The sequence below is a fragment of the Nannospalax galili genome, unplaced genomic scaffold (genome assembly GCF_000622305.1).
Source record: "Nannospalax galili isolate Female #2095 unplaced genomic scaffold, S.galili_v1.0 scaffold253, whole genome shotgun sequence".
In the NCBI taxonomy this organism is placed as follows: Eukaryota; Metazoa; Chordata; class Mammalia; order Rodentia; family Spalacidae; genus Nannospalax; species Nannospalax galili.
Window position 1 is genome coordinate 719,382 of NW_008335287.1, and position 8,972 is coordinate 728,353.

Consider the following 8,972-nt stretch of genomic DNA (forward strand, 5'->3'; position numbering starts at 1 on the left):
CAGCAGTTAAGAGCACTGACTGCTCTTGCAGAGGACCCGGGTTCGATTCCCAGCATCCACGTGGCAGCTACAAGCCATCCTTAACTCCAGTTCCAGGAGACTCCAAAGCCCTCTTCCGACCTCTGTGGCATTGCACCATGGGTGCACTCACGTACATGCGGGCGATACACTCATATACATAAAAATAATAAATAATTTTTTTTAATTTGCCATACTTAATGGTACATGCCTTTAATCCCTGCACTCAGTAGGCAGAAGCAGGCAGGCTTTTGTGAGATCAAGTTCAGCCTGGCCTATATAACAAGTTCCAGGCCAGCTGGGGTTACAAGACCCTGTCTCAAAAACCAAAAGCAAAACAAAACAAAAATTTTATGTGGGTTCCAGGGATTGAACTCAGGTCACCAGGTTTGTTTAAGTGCCTTTACCCACTGAGCTGTCTCAGCAGCCCTCTGCTTAGATAATAAATGACAACATATAAAATGTATTGAATCAATAATTCCATTTCTAAGGATTTATCTTATATTTACATAGTGTATATGTGCATGTGTATACAAATGCATGAGTATGTAGTTTAGACAAGAGCTATGTTTAAAACATATGCAGATCAGCATTGATTGTAACAAGGCAAATGTTAGACAACCTGTCTGCCCTGCATCTGGGACTTGGCTAAATGATTACATCTCAAGTAAATACGGTTTTCTTTCCCAGAATATATCCTTCTCTCACCTGAAATGGTCTTCCCTTCATTTTCCTCCCACCGGGGTCCTCTCAGATATTCCACAGCATATGAATATTTTCTTAGTAGATACGAAAGTATTCCCTTCTATCACATAAATTGTTGCTTACTTTCACTAGCCTGCTATGGTAGATTAATTACATTGTTGGTTGCAGTTAATGATTTCTTTCTATTTTAAAATACCATGTTTTAGAGGTGTTTGCTATTAATCAATTACAACATTTATACCTTCCAGTTTACCCTTTTAAAAAATAGAGGAGGCAAGTCAGTATGCCGTCGTGGTTTCTGCTTCAAGCCCCTGCCTTAAGTTCCTGCCTCGGCTTCCCTCAATGATGGACTGTAAACCGAATAAACCTTCCTCCTCTTCCCAAAATGAAAGCAAAACTATGTGTATTTTTCAAGCTACTTCTTTTTATTAGTTGACAGTCATGATTTCTAGAAATATTTTAAAATATAATCTACCATCAAGTTCAGCATATTCTGCTATACTTGTGTGGTTTGTTATATTTTTTATAGACCTAAATGTTTTTAGATTTAGAGTTTAAAAACATTTTTTAATCTGGCTATACTATATGCAACAGAGCACCAAAGACATTTAGGAGCCTGGAAGGCTCCTAAAATGGCAGTGTGGCCTAGCCCCAGGCAAGTCCCTCTTCTTGTTGGGAAACCAACCAATCCTAAGCTAGACTACCCGGCCTACATCATGGAAAGCTACCCAGACACCTGACTGTCTATAAAAGATGTCTGACTTCCCCGCTCTTCCTCTGCTGTTGTTCCCCTGCTCCCCAAGAGGTAGCCCAGCGGTCTGTTTGCTCTCAAATAAACTGCCCCCCTCCCATGAAGTTGCCTGGTCAATGGTCTTCACCATACAGACCTATTCATACACACACATTCATGTGTACATATATTCATTCTATTGAAAGATAAAAGGCTCAAGTATTACATGTTTCCTGAAATGAGTGTTTTGAGAATTTAGTGGTTAAAATAATATGTTTTTGAATCCAGGCTACATTATTTTCAACAGTGTGACAATCAAGAGGATAGCAACTATGAACAAAATAAAAAAATAATAATTTCAATGTAAAGAAAAATAATAATTTAAAGAAACTTCCTAAAGTCATCAGTTATGAGTTGTTTGTTGTTGCCCCATCCTGCTTTGCTCAAGACCTCAGTTGACAGGGAACTAGTTTTAAATACAGGCAGGAAAAAGAATGGCCCACTGACAATTACCCACGATGAAGAAATTCTCTTTTAAAGGCAGGAACTTTTCAAATTTAGATGATTATGGATTATACCTTCATTTCTGTCTTGAAAAATCTTCAGGCACTTTTGCAATGCTGTAAGACACAAATTAAATTTACCCTGGTCCTCACATTTTCATTTGGAAAATGTATGGCAAATCTATTCTAAAAAGGATGAGATTCTCATATTAATATTTTAAATTCTTAATATTTAAATTTGTCAGTTCCTCTTCCTGCTTAATGCTTTTTCTAGGAAGTGTCTTTTCATTGTACTCTGTTTTTTTTAAACAAAACAGTCTTCAATTTTTCAAAACAAAGAAGATGGATTAGGACCTTCATCTCTGCTTCAGGTACCCCATTCTTGTTCTCAGGAAGATGGAAAGCCTTTTCAAAAGTCATTTGTAAACAAGCTCTCCAGTCAGTAACTCTCCTTTTTTGGAAATGCAAAACAAAATGCACCATTAGTCATCCAAGTCATCTCCCTTTGTGAAAACCATCCAGCTATGTGGTTAAAAACTGAAGGCGAAACCACATTTACCTAGTGGATGGAACCTGAGGATCCTCCACATGCTAATACTGAAACTGACAAAGAGTAGTGGCCAGAAAGGGCTACCCAGCTACCTCTAAGAAATGGAAAACAAATCTTAAGCTCTCATTAAATCTATCTTTGTTCTAAAGTTTGGAAATTAAATGCCATGATCACTTACAGCTTTGCAGGTAATTAAACAACTTCAAGAGTGCTATTTACAAAATTGCCATTCCCAAAACCAGTCTATGGGGAAAAAAAGATCATGTTTCCAAGTAATTCTTTCTGGTATTTAGGATACTAATGAATGGCCTATGAGAATGACCGCTTAATAGAGCAACTAAAAGATGCTCCCATTTGCATCATTTATTGCCTAAGATAGTTGATCTCACACTGAGGACCATTAATTGGAAAGTAGAAATGTCCAGAGCAGAATAATCCAATTTCTGCAAGCCCAACTCAGATCTCCCACAGTCATTACCCACACTCAAAGCCTATAATGATGGCAAATGCACTGCACACCCAAAAACTATCCTTCCTCTAAGACATTGAAACGTCACAGTAATGGAGCCAGAAATAGCATTACTCAATGGCAGAATTCCACTACTTAAAATCTATACTTTTGCCTCAGTAGTCTCTTGTTTTAATTTTTTACAGAGTTCATTTATTTTTATTTTACGTGTATGAGTGTTTTACCTGCATGTATGTATCCTTGCCTGATGCCTGTGGTGGAGGCCAGAAGAGAGTGTCAGATCCTTTGGAACCAGAGTTAAGGACAGGAGTTAGCCACCATGTGGGTGCTTCGAATCCATCCTGAGTCCTCTGCAAGAGCAGCCAGTGCTCTTAACCACTGAGCCACCTCTCTGCTCCCTCTTGTTTCAATTTTTGAGGTAGTTTTTTTTTTTTTCAAACTTGTCTGAACATGACATGGCAAGACACTATTGTGACCTATTGTTTGATTGATAATAAAATTGCACTCACGTTGTGATTCTTTGAGTCACTGAGAAATGCCTCCTTCCATATCTGTTAAAGTGCTAATAATTCAAAGAAAAGGAAATCTAAACCTGCAGTGATAACTATCAGCCAAATGTGCTACAAGGATCAACTTGTGCAGTCCTGGAGACCCCTCTGATTTAGGAGTCCTCACCTTAGTGCTGTAGTTTAGGAAATATAGCTGTAAAAAAGATTAAATAACTCACCCAAGGCTACATATGGCATTAGAATTTGGTCCCAGGTGGTCTGACTTCAAAGCCAATGATGTTTTTAAGAATGAAAGTTGAGGCAGTCTCACTGTGTAGCTATGTAGATCCCATTGACCTTGAACCCACTGTGTAGAAGCCCAGGCTGACCTCAAGCACAATCGTCTTGTCTCTGCTTCCTAAGTACTGGGATTGCAGGTGTGTGCCACCATGCCTGGCTCAAATTTTTAATAAAATGCACTTGAATAATACTTAGATTCACCAAAATCAATCTAATTAATTTCTGGAGCTGGGTTTATTCTTGTGGTTAAATTACAATTTACATTTGATACTTTTTAGCTGCCTCAAATGAGAGCAATACAATTAAAGCACTGTCCCCTGTTACAAGAGCCCAGTTCTGTGACTACGGGCCAGAAAGCAAACTGTGCACACACTCAGGGGAAGCATCCTTTAAATGTCTGGTTCTGTCGTCAAGCAGATCCGTGTTCAAATCCTCAGGGCATTGTCTAAGGACTAATTAAGGTCATTAGGCAAGCATCTGATAAGTGTCTAACAAGCAGTAATTAATTCAATTGTTTACAGAGTGGCAAAGTCTATCTGTTCATTGTTCCCCATCACATGGCCAGACCTGGAAGGAAAGAAAGGGATTGGAAGGGAAAAGGAAAGGATACCGGACAAAACAAGGTCCTTAGGGCCAGGAGTGAACTGAAACCAAGAGCACACAGAGACCAAACCTTCCACTTTACAAAGTCAGAGACCTTCCTTTCGTGGCCTTTCATTCTACCTGGGCTTGATAAAGCTTTCCTCTTCTGTCAAACCTTCCAATTCCCACAGGAGAGGAAACAATTGAGCTTGGCAGATAACATGCAGCTCTGTGATGACAACAATGCTCAGACATCGAGCCTGATGACAGAACAAGCTGACGAGTTCATACCCTCTACCCAGGATGGCGAATTCACAAATGTGTTTTGCCACCTTCAAGTGGAGACAGATGTATTTGGGGGAGAAAATGACTTCATTGCAAATGAGATCTTCCATGTGTTGCTGAGCAGCCCCTGCAGTTTTGACAGGTGCCAGAGAGGCGGTGGAGGTAGGCTTGCAAATGTAGTCGCCATGCCTCCCCCAACTGTGCCACGTGTAGGATCCGCAGGATGTGCGGATTCAGTTTCTCTTGGCATTCCTTCCCTTGGGCATAGCGACAACTCACTCCTTGGAAGAAGCCTTCCTGACTGATGTACTCAATCTCTAACTTCCATCTTTTCTGGAGAATTCTTTTAGGATGCTCACTGTGTGCTGAGCTCTGTTCCTAAGTGCTATACAAGTAATCTGTTATCTTTACATCAGCCCATGAGGGAGCTACTATCTTATCCCAACTTCACGAAGGAAAAGACAGAGTCATAGCAGTTGAGTAGCTTCCCATGTCTGAGCGATGTTTGTAACCTAAGCAGGAAGACACTAAAATCCACAGGACAAGATGGGCAGAGCCTTGTATACGAAAGACATGAAAAGCCAGGACTCAGTCCTGGTCCTGCCACTCCCTTCTAACCAGGGCTATGTGCAGTCAGTGCATATTGTGTGTCCTGAGCCCTGTGCTTATGTACCTTCAGTGCCCTCCTTATGGTGCGCGCGCGCTGGGCACCCTGGCGTGGTGTGCGCGTGCACGCCTGGGAGTCGCAGCGCGGTCCAGTCCCCTGGTCTCAGCCGCCGGCCCTGGAAGAAGGCGGGTCTGGCCCCGCGGGCTTCTCTGTGTCTCTGTGGGTCTCTGCTGCTGGAGCATTGTCCAGCCGTGTACCGCCTTAATTTCACCCGTATACTTTCCTCAATATGCGAGTTCCACCGGCCGCTAGAACACGCGGGAAAGCACGAGGCAGCTGAAGCTGGGATCCGTGAGCCGGTGACGGAGGAATGCTGCCCCCTGGGGAGACTAGATTGCAGGCAGGAGACACAGGACCCAGTCCAGTCAGATTTAGTGTTACAGCTCTTTATTCCAAGTCTCAGTGACCCAGTTCCTGCTCTAGCTCCAGCTCCGCTTCTAGCTCCAAAATATTGAGAGAAGACTAGGATATTTTATACCATGGGGGTAGTGGTAAAAGCTTTGGCTGATAGATACTTTGTGAGATACTCTATTTGCATATGGAAGTGGGCTCCTGCCATGCTGCCAGACCACTGACTGCCTGAAAAATCACACAGGAAAGCATGGTATTTCCAGAGCCAGAGGCCATGTTTATGTTATGGCATTTGTGGTGGGCACTTCAAAAGGAGAGTCAAGAAAAATGCCAGGGAGGCACCCTGCTATGAAAGGAGTCTCAGCACATAACTCCGAGCTCGTGAGCTATCCAGATATGAAGAGACTTCTACTTCACATAACAGAGGCCCCCAACACCTCCTCATTTAATGCAGTATCTATAGGAAAGGAATACTACTAATATCTTTACAAATGGGGAAAATCAAGGCTTAGAGTGAGGTAAGGAACTCACCCAAATTTATATAATACTGAGAGTTGGAGCCAAAATTGTAAAACTCCATCTGAGCTCATCTTAACTACTGTAGGGTCAGTGCCCTGACCCTAACCCTTGCCACCTGTCTTGCATATTTGATCTTTCTGAGCTTCAGCATTCTCTTCTGTGAGCTGGGAATAATATCCTTAATGACCTCAAAAGAGTTAATGAAACCAGAAAGGAATGTAAAGGTGACCTCCAGTGATACACAATCAGAGCTGCTATCACTAAGAAAAAATTTTTTTTAATTTATGTGCATGAGTGCTTTGCCTGCATGTGTGTAAGTGCACCTGTGTCATGCAATGCCTGCAGAGGTCAGAAGAGGGTATGCAGTCCCCTGGAACTGAAGTTATAGACTTTCATTACTGTGATGTGGGTGCTGGGAACAGAACCTGGGTCCTCTGCAAGAGCAGCCAGTGCTCTTAGCCACCTCACCATCTCTCCAGCCTCTTGCTATCATTTTTTTTCTGGACTGCTTTAGATTTACTTCTTAGTTCCTTCAGATATCCCCAACTAAATGCCAGTTTTGTTTCTCAAAGGAAAAAAATGATTATTTATCTGCTTATAATTTTATTGCCCATAAAATGTGGACACTTTCTAGGCACATATTCTGAACTTTATACATAATAGTAGGCATACAGGATATTACTGCCAGAGAGTCTGGCTCAGGAGGGAATGTTTGCAAAGGTTAATTTGGATTCTTAACAAATAGCCGTTCTATTTGTAACACTCATGAAATAAACATACATATTTCATTTAAGCCAACCCATAACTATGTGACTTAACCTCAAATCAATACCAAAAAAGATTTAAGGAAGAAAGCCACTGTCTTTTTTACTAAACTCCCTAACCTGAGAAGCCCTCCCTTCCATGGTGTTCTGAAGGATCATGTGGTTAGAACACAGTGGTTCTTCTTCATGGGAAATAAATACATGGTTTGTGATTCCCCCTTTTCTTGAGTCTTCTAAAATTTTCTCTGCAAAAATAAACTGGGTTTAAAAGTTGGGCTAATAAAGTATTCTGTTACTGATTTGTTAATTTGCAACTATTGTCAAAACTCTACAAGACATGCTGTAAATTCATATTCTTCACAGAGCTGAGGCATGGATTGGTTATGTGTCTCCTCCCTGACCTACCAACAACTTAGGGGCTAGAAGATAGAACAGAAAGGAAAATGAACCCCAGACATTCACTGAAGCATAACTGTGTCTTTGTTCTTGAAAATAACAAAGCAGAGCAGCAGAGAACAGCCTTTTCCTTCAAGCCTGGCAGGTACCTGACTGTCAGAATCTTTCACCCGCTCTCCCTCTGGGTTTCTTCTCCATATTTTCCCACAGCTTCCTCCTTCTCATCTTTCGGGTCCTTGTCTTGGAAAGGTCTCCACCCAGAGCTGGAGTAGCTCCCTGATTCGAGCCAGTAGCCCTCTTTAAGTATCTGCACAGACTTTCCCTGGCCTGCCATTACCTCAGTTGTTTGTGCCCACTATCTGCTTCCCTTGTTCTGAGTACACACTCCTGCAGGGCTGGAATCTCTGTTTTCCTTGCTGCTGCATCCCCAGATGCTAGGCTGTACTGAAGGTACATTTAAGAAGGGGCACCTCAGGCTCTGGGTAATGCCCTGTAACCTTTCTTGCCTGTGGCAGCCTCAGCTCAGACTCTAATTCATACATTCAGTGATTGTTCCAAACATGTGTGTCATGACTGCTAGGGTTCATGTCCCTCCTCTAGCTCTTACTAGAACCCATTATTCCCAACTTTGTATGTCCTTGACTTGGGCCTATACAGTGCCTGACAAGTTATGAAGATTGGCTGAAATATCACAGGTACCAAGTTTAGTCTGCTATCTGGAGCAATGTAAAGTTGCAATAAATTTTAGCACCGTTATTGCTGATGAAAGGTAATTTATGTGTGATCTGTTGGACTTTTCCCAGAGTTGATATCATTTGGTGTGCACAACCCTGATGAGTCAGCACCTTTGGAAAAATGGAAGCTTGGAGAAGGGACATAGTGGTCAGAAGGAGTCAAGAAGTCATCCACAAGGGCAGCCAAAGGAATATTTTGTTATCCTGTGTGTATATGTGCGTGCATGTGTGTGTGTTGAATAGTGTGTAGTACACATGCACATGTGTATGAGTACATGCACCTGTGCATGCATGCAGAGAAGCCAGAGAATTCAGGGTGTCCTGCTCTATCACTGCCTTGTGACAAGGTCACTCACTGAATCTGGAATGAGGCTGGCCAGCAGCTGCAACCACCCTCCTGTCTCCCCCTTCCCTACCCTATCAGCGCTGATATCATGGGCAGGCTTCTGGTCATGCCTGGCTTTATATGCCAGTGCTAGGGATTGGAGTTCCTCACACTTACACAGTAAGTTCTCTTACCCACTGAGCCATCTCCCCAGCCCCATGGGTTCTTTTTTTAATTCTCTTAGTGTATACTAATCAAAGAAGCCCCAAAGTTGATATGTTGTAATTTTCAGATATTTTTCCAGGTTCACAGAGACGTTTGGATTAATACTACAAGATGTGATGGCTTTTGTGAATGATTTATGGTGTCTATTGCAGGGCATGATGAAATCATACATTCTTGCAAGCAAATCTGTATATCAATATCATGTCCAAGCATTCCATAGCACACAGTTATGACTTGCCTGCTCACAGGCTTCCTCAAGAATAATGGTCAGTCAGGCATGGTAGCATATGCTTTTAATCCCAGCACTTGGAAGGCAGAGGCAGGTGGATCTCTGTGAGATCAAGGTCCACCTGGTCTACAT